At 37.9% G+C, this 16,649-nt stretch overlaps 1 protein-coding gene across 5 annotated transcripts in view; it reads right to left on the minus strand.

Annotated features, from left to right (window-relative positions):
- The window catches only part of CRBN (cereblon), a 959,169-nt gene that overhangs the window by 858,798 nt on the left and 83,722 nt on the right, over nucleotides 1-16,649 (minus strand). For 3 of the 5 annotated variants that reach the window (XM_060022931.1, XM_060022930.1, XM_060022929.1), the window contains exon 3: nucleotides 8,224-8,365. The exons of 1 other annotated variant lie outside the window; for it this stretch is intronic. The gene's annotated coding sequence lies outside the window, so the exon portion shown is untranslated. Of the gene's footprint in view, nucleotides 1-7,814; nucleotides 7,933-8,223; nucleotides 8,366-16,649 lie in introns of those variants that run through there. One more of the 5 variants, XM_060022933.1, reaches the window with a different exon arrangement.

The following is a 16,649-nucleotide window of genomic DNA, read 5'->3' on the forward strand; positions in this document are numbered from 1 at the left end:
ATTGAAACTTATTGATTTATTAATAACATAGAAGAATCGAAATCAATAATTTTTTCTAGTTTTGAATTTAATGTCTACTGGTAGTTTATCTTAAACTTCCTCTGGACCTCACATTGCCAAATAATGCTTTAACTTAATAGTATTTTCTGACCATGCACCTGGACCTTAACATGCACCTCCAACGTTGCTATCTTGTACTGACATTGGTCTTGACCCTTGATAGTAAAACTTTTTTATGCACATGTGTTATCTCTCCATAAAACCTCACCCAGGGCAGAATTCTAGGCAGCAGGTTTTCAACAAAACATTTGTTTAATGAAAGTACAATAGGCATACAGTAGGCATCTGAGATTATGTGTGTAGAAGTTAAGAGAGCAGGCTGGGGGCTTCCCTGGTGGCGCAGTGGTTGGGAATCTGCCTGCCGATGCAGGGGACGTGAGTTCGAGCCCTGGTCTGGGAAGATCCCACATGCCGCAGAGCAACTAAGCCCGTGAGCCACCACTACTGAGCCTGCACGTCTGGGGCCTGTGCTCTGCAACGGGAGAGGCCGCGACAGTGAGAGGCCCGCGCACCGCGATGAAGAGTGGCCTCCGCTCACCTCAACTGGAGAAAGCTCTCGCACACAAACGAAGACCCAACACAGCCAAAAATAAATAAATAAATAAATAGATTTATTTAAAAAAAAAAAAAAAAAGAGAGCAGGCTGGGAGACACACTGCTGGACCATCTCTTAGAGCACTTTCAAAGAGGTTACTCTTTGAGCCTCATTTTTTTCATGTATAAAACAGGGTTGATAAAAACCATTTCCTCAGAAGGTGTTTGTGAGGATTAAGTGGGGTCATCCATGTAAAGTACTTAGAATAAAGCACATGGTGTCACCCTCTTCTGCCAGGAGCTCTCAGAAATGCTTATTTGTATTAATTTGAATAAATACCACAATGTCACATGTAATTAATGTTAGCTATTATTAGTGATTATTATTAGGTTTGACTGTATAAAATTACCAATATTTCACCATTTTGACCTATAAAAACAACAATTTCAATGGATTTGGTATGACATTCTATGAGCTTAAAACACATAGATGATTTGGTCAAGTCTGTCAGTTCTGTTAAATCAGAAAACGTGAGAATGAGGTAAACCGGCTGTCTGTACAAACAAATCCAAAATATTAATCCATTAGTAAGAGTCTCTGAATGTAATAAGCTGGGGTCATATTGTATTTGTATCACTAGTCGGGTCTCAGGACAGAGAAAGTTAATTTAGGAGGAATGAAATTGGGGGAGGCAGGAACCTGAATACTCCACACCAACACATTTCTAAACTTCTCTGATTATCACCCACAACTGACTTCCCACTGGTCCAGCTCAAGGCTAATTTTGTCCAGGGAAATTTTGAAAAGATAGGTATCTTAAAATGAAATGCGTAAATTTCCAAGTTAGCAGTCATCATCATCTTGGGGTCAGGAATGATATTCCTGGGGGATTCCTGACAAATATGCAAACATGTTACTGAACAACCTCATGCTATGCTCATTTAGTACCCACTAAATAGGTTCCGAGCTTAGCTAACAGATGGCTGATGGGATAGGTGAGAGGATGCATACATTGTGATGAAGCGAGTGATGAAAAAGGTTAAATTATACAAGGTAGGGAAACAGAACAGAAGGCCTGGATTAAAGACTCAGGGTGTCTAAGAACTAAAGTCAGGAGAAAACTAAAAATACATTATCCACCCTTACCTAGGCTGACACTATCTTCCCACTCTCCCCCTTAATCCTCTAAACCCTTTGGATCAGTGAATACACACACCTTCCACACTTCCAGCCTTCCAAGTGTGCTCCTATTCTTTGGCTGGTCTAAACATCACACTTCCCTCATACTGAGATTATCTCAAACTGCCTTTTTCTGCCTAATATGAAGTGACTGTTTTCATCTGAGCATCTGCAAAATCAATTTTCTTCACCCTTCACTTTGGAACACATTTTAAAATATAGCTCCAGTAGCTGTTGTGCTTAAAAACATCAGTGAATTGCACTCTAATTTGACTTTTCCAAATAATCATTGATATCTGTAAAGATTCTTAGTCCCACCGTAAAAAAAGAAGTCCCTGAACTGAATGATTACTTCTTTAAAAATAAGAAACAAATATTCTCTGAGTTTTAAACAGTTTTTAAATGAACTAACAATCCTTATTGGGAGTTTTTTTAAATGAACTGAACACAAGCATTAACACAGGAACAGCTGGACGCTAATCATTTAGCTGGAAAAACTATACTACATGGCTAATGGAAACACTAGGGAAGCACGGGATAAATAAGAACTACATGTTGGCAACAGCAACTTGTCTATAGGCAACTCCAAGTTACCAAGTAGGCTTGCATTACTACAAACAGAACAGAAGCAAAAGAGTTTATTATAACATCCTTCCAGCCTCTCTAGAATTTACCATATGAGGCATCTCAGGCCTATGAAGGCCAGTAAGGAGTAGCTTTGGCAATACTGAGGCATGCACTGGTAATATAAGCCCCAATGGCATGTTTAGCAGAAAAGTGACCAGTGACAGCAATAACAATCCCCTACATTTGTAGAATACCGTATCCATTGACCTCCTTTAATCTTGACAACCCTAAGAAATGGGCATTATAAATGAAGTTAAAAGAGGTTAAGGCACTTACCAAGGTGACATAAGTAATAAATGGTAGAAGCCAAATTTTATTCAATATTACTCAGTGAACTTTTACTGATTTCTCACCCTGCGCAACTCTCTGTGCTGAGCACTGGGGATACCAGAAAATGTCATAAAGCCTGCCTTCAGGGGGTGCACAGCCTGCTGCAGACAAGAGGGAGTGTTCATCCACTAAGTAGCTTTTCACCGTTGAGGGTCTTCCATGTGCCCACTGTGACTGGGAAATAAGCAATGTACAAAACAGACATGGTTCCTGCCACCCTGAAACATGCATTCTGGTGAGGCCAGACAACACGCAATTTAAAATAAACAAGACAACTTATTGAGTGCTATCAAACTCAGTAAAACAAGGTAATATCATAGAGTTTGGAGGATCTAGGAAGCTATAATGGATCGAGGAAAGTCCCTCTGAAGAGATGACATTTTAACCAAGGCTTGAAAAGAAACAAACCTAAAGATCCTGGCAGCAATATGGTTGGAAGGGAGAGACCAGGGAATTCGTTTCTTGTCCTGAGGCTGCATTTGTACAGCAAGCCAACTCTTGTTGGAGTGGCTTTCGGGGAAGCTAATGGAAAATATGGGGGAGGAAAAGCTGCCAAATCTCCCTCCCTCCCATCACGTACACAAAACAAGCCATACCTTGCTGCCTCCTTGAGAAAGAAACAAACCTGGTGTGTTTGAGGAACAGAAAGAAATCTAGAGAATCCAGCACCTAGCCAGTGAGAGGGCCTGGTAAAAACGCAGGAGGAATGGGCTCCATCACGTAGGTCCCTTCCAGGCACAATAGAAGTTTGGATTTTATTTTACTGAAAGTATAAACCAATGGAGGAGTTTAAGCTAGAAGTGACATGAAGTGTTTTACATTTTGAAAGAACTCTGGCCCCAGTTTGGAGAATGTATTGAAAGAAGGCAAGAGTGGAAACAGACCAGTTTAAAGGTGAGAGGTGAAAGCTTTGGTATATATTTAGGCTGTAGCACCAAAGGACTTGCTGTTAATTAGATGTGCAAGATGATGACAAGAGGGAAATCAAGGTGACTTCCAGATTTTTGGATGGAGCAGCTGAGTCACTGATGATGCTATATCAGGATTGGGAAGACAAAGAGAGTAATAGGTTTAGTGGCAACAAGGGTGAAATCAATAATTCTGTTAAGGTTTGAGATGTGGAAAAAGAATTAAAAATACAGTGTGATAAGTGCCACTGAGATAAAGGCATATGCTAAATAATGTGAAAAGGAAGAGAAAGATTAACTCTGTGAGAGGAGAGAAGGTCAGAGAAGTGAGGTTTACCATGTACATTTAAAAACAATTAAGAAAGGACCAGTGAGTGAGAATGGCACTTAAGGCAGAAGGAATAGCACATATGTAAAGGCAGAAAGTACAAAAATGGAGTCTGTGCAGAGCTTCACCCATTGCGCCAAAGCTGTATCCTGAGGGCAGCCTGAGGTTTCTGGGCATGGCAAAATGGTGAGAAAAGTATGAGGTGATAATTATATGACTAATGTAAAGGAGAAGCTTGAGATTATGAAGACAAGAAGAGTATTAAATTTAAGATTAAAAACCCTGAATTCCAGTCCCTACTCTGCCACTAACCAGCAAGCCACTTCACTTCTCTGGGCTTACTTCTTCATCAGAAAAATAAGAGTGTAAAATGAAGCCATTTCTAAGGCAATCTATAGATCTGGAAATTAATAGAACTATGGTTAGTCCTTTTGCATCTAAATTAAAAACTGTTTATTTATACATGTCTACATAAAATGTTTATGTTTTTATTTATACTCACACACACACACATAAATCTTCCACCTCATTTCAAAATGGATTTCAGTCAGCCTAAGTAAATACATGACTGTCTCAAATATTTTTTGAAATGAAGTATTTATGTACGTGTGTGTGAGTATAAGTAAAAACATAAACATTTATGTAGACATGTATAAATGCATATTTTTATATAGGTGCAAAAAGGACTATTAATCATAGTTTTATAGATTTCCAGAACAAATGAACAATCGTAACAAAACAGAAATAGATTCATAGATATTGCTCCTGGTTTCCAGACAGGAGGAGGGCAGGGGGATGGGTATTTGCAGATAAAGGAAGGTGAAGGGGATTAAGAGGTACAAACTTCCAGTTATAAAAGACATAAGTCGCAGGGATGTAATGCACAGCATAGGGAATATAGTCGATAACACTGTAATACGGTGTATGTATGGTGACAGATGGCAACTAGACTCACAGTGGTGATCATTTCATAATGTATAAAAATATTGAATCACTATGTTGTACACCTGAAAGTAATATAATATTGTAAGTCAACTGTACTTCAAGAAAAAGGAAAAAATACGTACCGTTGTATAATAAAGAATTTATCTGGTCTTGGTCCCTGGTTCCTGGGAGATAACCTCTAAATCCTTGGAATTTCCTGAGTGATAGGAGTGACTTTGTTACTCATGAGTCCCTTGCATCATACCTGATTTATACCAGTGAGATAAATCAGGATGGGGGTTAGTCATCGGAAAGACCAACCATGGGATTAGAGCGCTGAGGCTTTAAGCCAGCCCAACCTCCAGGGAGGAGAGGGGGTGCTACAGATTGAGTTCAATCACCTGGGCAATGATTCAATTAATCGTGCCTCTGTAATAAAACCCCAGTAAAAACTCTGGACAACTCTCAGATATGCTTCCCCGTTGCTGAACACATTGATGAATGGGAAGGGTGATGCATTCTTCTTCCCTTCCAGGTCTCATCCTCATTGTCTCTTTATTTGGCTGGTTCTGATTGACATCCTTTCTAATAAAACTGTAATCATACGTAGAGTGCTTTCCAGAATTTTTTGAGTCATTCTAGCAAATTATCAGACCTAAGAGAGTTAGAGCAACCCCCAAATTTATAGCCAGTTGGTCAGCAGTGCAAGTGGTCTGGGGACTCCTGAAATTGTGACTGGTACTAGAAGTGAGGGTAATCTTTTAGGGAATCGTGCCCTTAACTTGAGGAGCCTGTGCTAACTCCAGGTGGCTGGCATCAGAATTTCATTGCAACATTATAATAACAGAAATTAAATAAATGAAGAGCTACAGCCAGGAGGAACAGGAATACAAAAATAATGTGATAAAAGTAATGAGGTTACTACTCGTATCCTGAGAATGAAATCCAAGACAGCGTTATAGGGAATTCAGAGGCAGCATGGTGTAGTGGTGAAGAACAAAGGTTTGAGCCAGACTTACAGGATGCAAATTCCATCACCACTCTTTACCATCTGGGTGACTATAGGCAAGTCACTTAACTCTCTGAGCTCTGTAAAATGGAGATGATGATAATGCCTACTTCACAAAATTGTTATAAGAATTGAGTTAATTCATAAAAAGTGTTTAAAACCATTTCTGATACATAAGAACACTCAATACTTATTATTAGAATGGGCCACAGTGCAGGCCACTGTCAACACATCAAAGCACAATTCAATGAAAATAATAATTTTTTTAAAGAAAATGCGGTCCAGATGTGAAACTCTTATCACAGCACTGCCCAATAAAACTTTCTGCAGTGACCATAATGTTCTATATCTGTGCTGTCCAGCATGAAAACGTCTAGCCATATGTGGCTATTGAGCACTTGAAATACGGGTGTTTTGACTGAGGAGCTGAATTTTTATTTTATTTCATTTTTAATTTATTTAAATTTAAATAGCCACACGAGGCTAGTGGCTACCATATATTGGACACTGAAGACGACCAGGGTGTAGTAGCCAGCCCACACGCCCTTCAGGTGCTCTTTCATGAACAATATTCCTCACAGCCAAGCTTCCAGCAAGGACTGCAGATGAGAATTCAAGCCCACTTAACTCTACGTTACTGGTTAAAGGCGGTATCGTGTGTTCAGTGTGCATCCAAAAAAGAACAGGTTTAAGATTTTGTTATATAATCAAGAAGCCTACCGATCAGGCATGAGCCTAGAGAAAAGCCCACTGACTGTGACATGGAGTTGGGCCAAGGTAATATTTGCAGATAAAGGAAGGTTTTCCTCAGAAAACAGCCCAGAGTTGACTACAGTTTATGAGAACAGGCCCCAAAGTTCTACCTACTTTAACAGGCCATGGCAAGAATTAGAAGAGAAAATGCATATAACTGCTTGGCACAATGCCTTGCACAGCAAACACTAAATCAGTTTTACCTCTTTTATCATCATTATCAGAATTATTCTGTGCTATAAAATGTGCCTCTAATAACTGCAACTGGAGATGTTAATAATCTCAATACAGTGCCCATGTAATATTGAATTGCAAACAGTATTATTTACTGAGTAACTCTTTAAGACAAGCTAGTGGTAAGTGAACAAGCTGACCTTCTATATAGGGTTCTTAGATTTTGACCAATTAAATGTTTGAAGACCTCTGCCAAAACTGATGACTTGGGTTTTGAAGTAACTGATTTAAAGTGAAATAATGAGATCGAAGGGCCATTGTTTGTGGAGGCTACTCTAAATTTGAGAAAATAAACTATATCATCAGCATTTAGGCAAATGCTTATCTATCTATTCCTTATAGCAGGGAAGCATGAATTTCGCTCATCCAGGAATAATATCAAGTCATTAAGAAACACGTGAAGGAGGAGAGTTTGAAACATATTGTATTTTGTCTCCCTTAAAATTATCTAATCTACCAAGAAACTTACTCTAATGACCTGAAATATGGGCAGTGGTTTTACAGGTCTCACATATGTATCAATAGCTAGGATTGTGTATCTGGAGCATAACCCATTCCTGTACATAAGCCAAGGGCTGATAGAAGGTCAATAAAATCAAAGTTTATTCAAGGTTCCTAAGAAATGTATTCACAAACTGATGAAGCTTATGTAATGTTGGTCAATAAGACAAGAGCTGTGCCTAAGACCCAGATACTCCTGAAAAATACTGTCCTGAGAAACCTAGAGGAGCAACTTATCAAAAGGGAAATTGGCCTACATCTATATGGAATCATTTAGAGACATCATAAAGCATTTTTTACTAGAATCATCCTATACATGATCCCAGGCATTTGTTGACTTCTAGGCAATAGGATTAACAAGTAGACAAGGACCTAAGCCCATCATGGTAAGCAGTGCTGAATATTCCAAAGGCAAATGACCTTTACCTGGGGCTTTATTTAATCAGAAACTGTTACTGGGACCCAGAGTCAGGTCTTCAATTTCCAGGTAATTGATGCTAGGAGTTTTGTCAGCATCACTCTTCTATGAGCACTAACAAATAAACTGAGAATCCTATGGTTTTTCATCTACAAAAAAGAAACAATGACAGCTTCAAAGTCTACTTACCACCAATTCTGAATTGCAATAAGATTAAAAGGAAATAGGACTATGGTAGCAGGGGATGGCTGAGATTGTTTCTTTCAGGTACCTCAAGCAATATGTAATCATTTAGATCAATATTAGTTATATAACATTTAAAAACACTGCATGATTAAATGATGTATCAATTAGGAATATTTTAGGCTATGAGGAGCAGAAAACATTACTTTGGTGGCTTAAATATTAGAAACTTACTTTTCCCCACATAATGGGAAGTCCAGATGCATGCAGTTGTTGTTTCTGGTTTAGTTAACTCCAGAGCCTTTGAATTCCCTTGATATTTCCCTCATGGACACAGGTTGGCTGCTACAGTTTCAACCATAAGGTCACATTCCAGCTTCAAGAAAATAAAAAGGGAAAGAGGTGGAACTTATTGAAGAGTCCATCTCTAGACCAAAAGCCTGCGTGTGATCATTCAGACCCGACCATAGGCAATTGCAAGGCTTTGCCCGACAGACGTCACAGTGAAAAGCTGCCGTCCCCACACCAGACTTGGTTACAGCCACTGCACTGCAGATTTCTGGAGAGTTGCACTCAAGGAACCCCACCTCCACTCCACCCATCTGAGCCAGCCATGCTCATACACATATCAGCATATATACATCTAGCCCAAGCATTTCTCTTCAGACGCCACCTTATCAGAGGCCTTGGCTGAGGCACTTTGGACACCTCCACCAAGACCTCATTACCAGGGAGCTTGACTAAGGCATTTTCTTCATGCTCAATCAGTATTTTTCTACTCCTTAGCCTTCCTCCTCCCCCTCTACCAGACCATGAAAAGGCACGAGCCTTCTGTTCCAGGCTCCTCAGCAATAAAACATTTCCCCTCATCTGCACTGCATGCATCTCACCCTTGCCAGGTGTTGCTCCATAGGAAAAAAAATGGAGCACTAGGGAGCCAGGCCACTTTTTGCCCCTTGCTTGCACTGCCGCAATAAATAAATAAAGACTTGACCGATACTTTTAGTTTGGCTCATTGTCTTAATTGACCACCTCAACACCTGGCAGCCCGTCACCTACATCAGAAAAATACATCTTCCCAGAGACCCTACAGCAGACTGCTACCATCTTATTAGCCTGAACTGAGATACACATGGGCATTCTGAGTAGTGTCTACAAAGAGAAAGCAGTTGGTGAACAAACCATCAGTGCTTGTCATAATTTGGAAATGAGTTCTATGGGGAAAATATAAGCTCAGGAGTTCAGAAAAGAGAGAAGTTTGCTATGAGCTACAAGGAAATTATTTCATAAAGGAGATTAAACTTTAAACTGTGCTCTAAAAGATAGATAAAGTTTGGAGATGAGAGGGCATGACAGATGGGCTAAACAGACTAAGGAAAGGTTTTGCGGAAGAAATGAGCTCCTAGGACAGAGAAAGGAACATCCCGCTCTTCTGAAAATAGGAGAAAGAGTGTTTTAATTCAGGAAATAGAACACAGTTGCCCATCAGGGGGATGGGGAAGCCACTCCTATGGGAGAATCTTTAGCACATCTAGTGCTAGCAAGTAAACTAAGAAATGCCTATTAAACAATTGCTATTGTCTCGCCAAACATGTCAGTAAACATTTATGCCAAACAAGTGGCCTTAATACATGCCGATTACACTCTGGAAAAAGCAAGTGAAAAATTCCTTGTGCAAAAAAAGGAAGAAACCACCATCCTGCAACTAGCTCTGCTTTAACTCCCACTGAGATCCACAGGGTATCCGTTCATAGAACCAAAGCAGCATATGGCCCTAAAAATATAAGCCTCTGATCTTACAATTAACAGAGTAATCTTAAAATTAAAGCATCAAATCAAAAACACTTCTGAATAACAACAGTTTAAGTTAATGGTTTCTTTCTGTTTGTTTTAGGCTTTCTTGTGTGGGAAGAGAGACAGGGGCACTGGTCAAAGGGAAAATGTATTCAATAATTGCAGCAGATAAGATCAAAGCAAAATTTTCTCTATATTCCCTAAAAGGCATGTTTCTCCTGTTCTTTAATTGGAAGCAAAGGTCTAAACAAGCAGTGGAAATAAAACCAGTGAGAGGGGCTCTTTCACATCTCTAATTATACCTCCTATGCAGTAACAGGCAATTGGACACCAAAAGCTCGGGGACCAAGACCTTTCCTGCTATGTCCAAGTAACTACACCAGAAGGAAATCTACAGTCAAAGTCCCCCTTCAAGATAGTTCCCAATAGTCTCATTTTAAAAGTAGATCCTTTTTCTTATCTGACCCTAATTGGTAATTAGCTATTCCTTCTTATTAATCTACCCAAGTGACTGTTTCTGAATATTAAAATGTGGGATTCTTTCATCATGCAATTATGCTGGACATGGAAGGAAATAACAAACTGTAAACTTACAACTGTAACCTCCTAAAAGTTAAGAGAATCACAATGGCCCACTGAAATAGGAGACATTTTAATTAATATGCCTCCCTGTGGCTTTGCCTTTCTTCTTGTATGCTCAGCTGGAGTAATTAGAGCAAAACCTGAGGGGCCCTACCCCAGAAGCCTCACTCAGCCCTCTCCAGCTGAGTCTCACTCTTTGTTGGCAACTGCCTCCATCGAGGAAGACTCAGCCTGAGCTGTGTAATGTACAACTGCTCTAGGGAATAATCCCTCCCTAGAGCCACCAGGAAGTAGCCTGTTCAAAAAGCAAAAAATTTAAAAATTTAAACCCTATTCACTTTAAAGGAAAAAACGAGAAACAATCTTTTAAAAAAGATACCTTCCAAGCTATTAACATCTGATACAACTTCCTCTTTAGAGATTTCTCCTTCTTTAACCACGTTTTAAAGTATAGTTTACAATAGCATAAAATTTACCCATTTGGAGTATACAGATCAAGTCAGTTTTAGTAAATTTACACAGTTGTGTAACCATCAACACACTCAAGCTTCAGAACACTTTCATCACCCCCAAAATCCCTTGTGTCCCTTTGCCGTCAATTCCTGCTCCCAATCCCAGCCCCAGGAAACCTGCTGTCCCTACAGTTTTGCCCGTTCTAGCAATTTCATACAAATGCAATCACACAGTATATATTCTTTTGTGTGGCTTCTTCCACTTAGCATATTTTTGACATTTATCCATGTTCTTACATGTATAAGTAGTTCACTCCTTTTTATTGCTGAATGGCACTCCACTGTATAGATATACCACATTTTGTTTATCTATTCCCCAGTTGATGGACATTTGGATTGCTTCCAAATATTTGGAGATATTGAGCCTAACAAACATATGGATACAAGTCTTTTCATTTCTCTTGGGCAGATACCTGGAAAATAAATTTCTTGGTCATTTGGTAAATATAAGTTCAACTTTTTAGGAAAGTGCCAGGCAATTTTTCAAAGGGGAGTGTATCATTTTCTACTTCCATCAGCAACACATGAGAGTTCTGGTTTCTATGCAACCTCAGGAACAGTATTCTCAATCTTTTTTGATTACATATATTTTAGAGGTGTGTAGTATATTCTCAATGGGATTTTAGTCTGCATTTTCCTAAGGACTAACAATGTTGAACACCTTTTCATGTGCTTATTTGCTATTCATAGATCTTTTTTGAAGGTTCTATTCAAAATTTTACCCATTTTTTAATTGTGTTGTGTGCTTTCAGACTATTTACTGTAAGAGGTTTTTTTCATATTCTGAACACAAGTCCTTTATCAGATAAATAATTTGCAAATATTTTCTGCAATTCCATTTACTTATCTTTGTCTTTTCAGTTTCTCAGTGCTATCTTTTGAAAAGCAAACATTTTAATTTATCTTTTGGTGTTCATATTTTTTGTGTCCTATCTAAGAAATTCAAAGTCACAAATATTTTCTCCCCTGTTTATTTCTAGTTACATGATAATTTCAGCTCTTACATTTAGATCTATGATCCATTTTGAGTAGAACTTTGTGTTATGGTATGAAGTAAGGGTCCAGGGGTTTTATGTTTTTGCTTTTGTTTTGCATAGAGACACCCAATTGTTCCAGCACCACTTGTTGAATAGACTCTCTAACTCCACTGAGTTACCTTACAAGTCTGTCAAAAATCAAGGGACCATGTATGGGTTTATCTCTGGACTCTGTTCTGTTCCACGGATCTACGGTCTAATGCTAATACCACACTGTCTTGATTACTGTAGCTTCACAGTAAGCTTTGAAAATCAGGTAGCACAAATCCTTCAACATTGTCTTTTCAAAATTGTTCTGTTTATTGTAGGTACTTTGAATTTCCATTTAAATTTTAGGATTGACTTGTCGATTTATATTTAAAAGCCTGCTGGGAATTTGACAGGGATTATGTTGAATCTATAGATCAATCTGAGAAGAGAATTGCCATTTTAACTAAACTGATCTTCAAATCCATGACCATAGTTTATCTTTCCGCTTACTTAGCTCTTCATTATTTTCTCTCAGCAACGTCTTACGGTTTTCAGCATACAGTTTTTTCTCCCTTTTGTTAAATTTATGCCTAAGTATTTTATTCTGTTTGATTCCATAGTAAACAATATTATTGTATTAATTTTAATTTTGGATTGTGAATTGCCAATAAATAGGAAAATAATAGTTGATTTTTAGATACTGATCTTGTAACTTGTGACCTTCCTAAACTTGTTTAGTACTTCTAGTAGCTTTTTGACAGATATTCCCTACATACAAATCAGATCATCTGTGAATAAAAATAATTTTACTTCTTACCTGACAATCTGTATGCCTTTAATTTCTTATTCTTGCCTTATTGCAAGAATAAGAAGTTAAAGAGTAGAATCTCCAGAGCAGTGTTGAATAAAAGAGGCAAGAGCAGATATTCTTTTAAATCTTAAGGAGAAAAAGCATTCAAGCTTTTAATATTAAGCATGTTGTTAGCTGTAGCTCTTTATCAGGGTAAGGAAATTTTCAACTATTCCTAACTTGTTGAGAACTTTTATCAAGAATGCATGTTGGATATTTTAAAAAAACATTTTATGTCTACTGAGAGAATCACATGGTTTTTGTCCTTTTTTCTATTAACATATTATTTCACCCAAATTGATTTTTGGACAATAAATCAACTTTGCAATGTAAGGCACTTAGAAGTTACCACTCCACCGTAACAACAAGTAAAAAGATGAACGAGTTGAAAGATCAGCTCTTCTTAGATCCATCAGAGAAGTGAGACAACAGGACAAACTGCTGCTCCAAAAATTGGAGAGACAGACAGGCAGATACAGAGAATCGGAACCTACTGGAGCAGAAACATCCATAGAAACCAATACCGGGGTAGGAAAACTTGAACTGTAATTGACAACTGCTGGAGGCTCAGTGTGCAAAAGTCTGAGAGAGAAAAACTCCAGGGGGACCCAGTCATGGGGTGGGAGGCACACTTCTAAGTTTTACCTCTAAGAGCTTCACCCTGTTCTCGCGGTGACTATCGGAGAGAAACCCTCTTGTGCTTGCAGCATGGGAAGGGAAAAAGGAATCATTTTGAAATACACTAGACCATTCTGTTTTCCTTAACAAGGCCTGCCTTCAGGAGAAACAATTTTACCAGAGCCTAACCTACCTGTGAGAAGAGAAGCCTCAAACTCCAGCTCCCTCTAGCCATCCCATCCCACCTAAATGGTGGGGGAGGGGGGCGGGGTGCACTAGGAAGCACTGTGGGAGGTCACAATCCAGGGGCACAGGCTCACCAAAAAACTGAACCCGAATCACAGGACTGTAGAATATTTCCCCTCTCCCCACACTTTATCACTGCATTAAAGCCCTACGTACCATGGTTTCCTTTTACCCGGTATATCATAGGCACTTGCACAAAAAATTAAAAGGCATACTAAATGGCAAAAAGCACAGTTTGAAGATACTGGAAATGCATCAGAACCAGAGTCAGATGCAGCAGGAATGTTGGAATTAACAGAAATTTTTAAACCTGTGGTTAATGTGCTAAGAGCTTTAATGGAAGTAGACGATATGCAAGAATAGATGAATAATGAAAGCAGAGAGATGGAAATTCTAAGAAAGGATAAACAAGAGATGCTTAAGATCAAAAACACTGTAACAGAAATGAAGAACGTCTTAGATGTGCTCATTAGTACACTGGACACAGCGACTAATTTTCTGAAGAAAGAATCTCTCAGCTTGAGGGTATGACAATAGAAACATCCAAAACTGAAAAGCAAAGAGAAAAAAAAAAAAAGACTGAAAAAAGAACAGAAAAGAAATCCAAAAAACTGTGGGACAATTACAAAAGGTATAACATAACACATGAGAATAACTAAAGGAGAAGGAAGAGATAAATCAACCTACATTCCTAAAATAAGTACCATTTGTTCATGGTGATAATCCTTTTTACATGTTGCTAGACTCAGGTTGCTATTATTCTGTTAAGGATGATTGCTTCTATGTTCATGAGAGATATTGGTCTATGGTTTTCTTTTCTTCGGATGTCTTTGTCTAGCTTTGGTATTAGGGTAACACTGGCTTAATTAAATGAATTAGGAAGAAGGTCTCTTGCATCTATTCTCTGAAAGAGTTTGTGCAGAATTAGTATTGTATTTTCCTTAAATATCTTATAGAATTCCCTGGTTGAACCATCTACGCCTGGATACTTCTTCACGGGAAAATATTCTTTTGATGATTCAACTAAATCATTGGGGAACTATGATATATGCATTGTAGCTCCACAGCTGTCTTTCAGGAAGCATAAATTCCTATTTGCATGGAGTTTACACAAGTCAATCATGCCACAATAAAGAGTACTATTTGATTATATACAGGCACAATGGTGGACAAAGCATTGGGCTGAGACTTGTATTCAAATTCAGCTTCTGTCTTTACTTGGTAGTTGGGCCTCAGTACTCAGGCATCCTAAGCCACAGTTTCCTCATTGTAAAATGAGAGAGTAGAAGGTTTCTAAGATCCTTTCAGTACTTAACTAACTTGGTCTATGATGAAAGCGTAAAAATGAACTTTACCGCAAATGACAATCTGAGAAAAATTTTTATAACTCATAGCACAGACAAAATGTTATTCCTAATTTATAAGGAAATCCTAAAAATCAAGAAGAATAAAAGCAATAGAAAAGAAAAAAGCAATAGAAAAAGAAAATCCAGTTGCCATATAAGGACAAGTGGTCCTAAAATACATGAAAAGTTGTTCGACATATCAAAATCAACTATCTACTAACAATAACCAAATAGATAACATAATTTTAAAAAGATAAACATTTAAATACTAATGAAAGATGTAAAATATCTAGGAATTCATCAAATTGATTTTGTGCAACTACAAAACACTGCTGAAAGAAATTAGAGAAGGCCTAAATAAATACTCACAGACTGAAAATCTGAGAAATGCTAAAATGTCAATTACCCCCAGATTTATCCATACATTCAGGGCAATCCAAATCAAAATTCCAGTTGGGATTTTCCATACATTCTAAACTTTACATGGAAATGCAAAGGACCTAGAAGAGCAATACAATCTTGAAGAAGAATAAAACTGGAGAGTTTACACAACCAGGTGTCAATATTTAAAAAAAAAAACTACGATAATTTTTTTACGATAATTTTTTATTGAAATATAGTTGATTTACAATATTACATTAGTTTCAGGTTACAACATAGTGATTCAACATTAAAATACATTACAAAATGATCACCACGAGTCTAGCAGCCATCTATCCCCATGCAAAGTTATCACAGTACTATTAACTACATTCCTTATGCTGTATAGCATATCCCTGTGTCTTATTTATTTTATAACTGCAAGTCTGTACCTCTTGATTCCCTTCACTGATTTTGCCCATCCATCCACTGGCCTCCCCTCTAGCAATCACCCACTTGTTTTCTGTATCTGTTTCTGTTTTGTTTTGTATATTCATTTTGTTTTTTAGATTCCATGTACATGTGAGATAATACAGTATTTGTCATTCTCTGTCTGACTTATTTCACTTAGCAAAATACCCTCTAGATCCATCCCTGTTGTCACAAATGGCAAGACTGTATTCTTTTTTATGGCTGAGTAATATTCCATCGTGTGTGTATATGTATGTATATCACATCTTCTTTATCCATTCATGTATCAGTGAACACTCAGGTTGATTCCATATCTTGGCTATTGTAAATAATGCTGCAATGAACATGGGGTGCATATATCTTTTCAACTTAAAAAAATACAATAATTACAGCTATGTGCTGTGTGTGCTGATGGAACAGAATGAAGAGTCCAGAAATAGACCCACACATATATGGTCACCTGTCAACTCCAAAAATTATTTAATATGCTCTCTTGGCAAAGCTGTGGGGAAGCACAAACTAACATTGTTTTCAGGAATGCAAAATGTTGCAACCCATAGGAAGCACTGCATCTACACTTTGACAATCTCACTCTGGAACTGCATACACATACCTGCATACATATGAAGTAACGTATATACAATATTAATCTTCAGGACATTACCTGAAATAGGAAAAGATTTAAATGACCCAAGTGTCCAGCAATAGGGGACTAGTTGAAAAAATATTTTCCCTTCATGCAACAGAATTCTATGTAACTGTAAAATAAATAAAGTCCTACATATTAATATGTACTGGGTGAAATGTTATACAACTATAAAAAATACAAAATTGTAAAAAAAAAAAAAAGAGAGAGAGAGAGAGAGAGGGAGAG

This window comes from Delphinus delphis, chromosome 10 (genome assembly GCF_949987515.2).
Source record: "Delphinus delphis chromosome 10, mDelDel1.2, whole genome shotgun sequence".
Classification (NCBI taxonomy): Eukaryota; Metazoa; Chordata; class Mammalia; order Artiodactyla; family Delphinidae; genus Delphinus; species Delphinus delphis.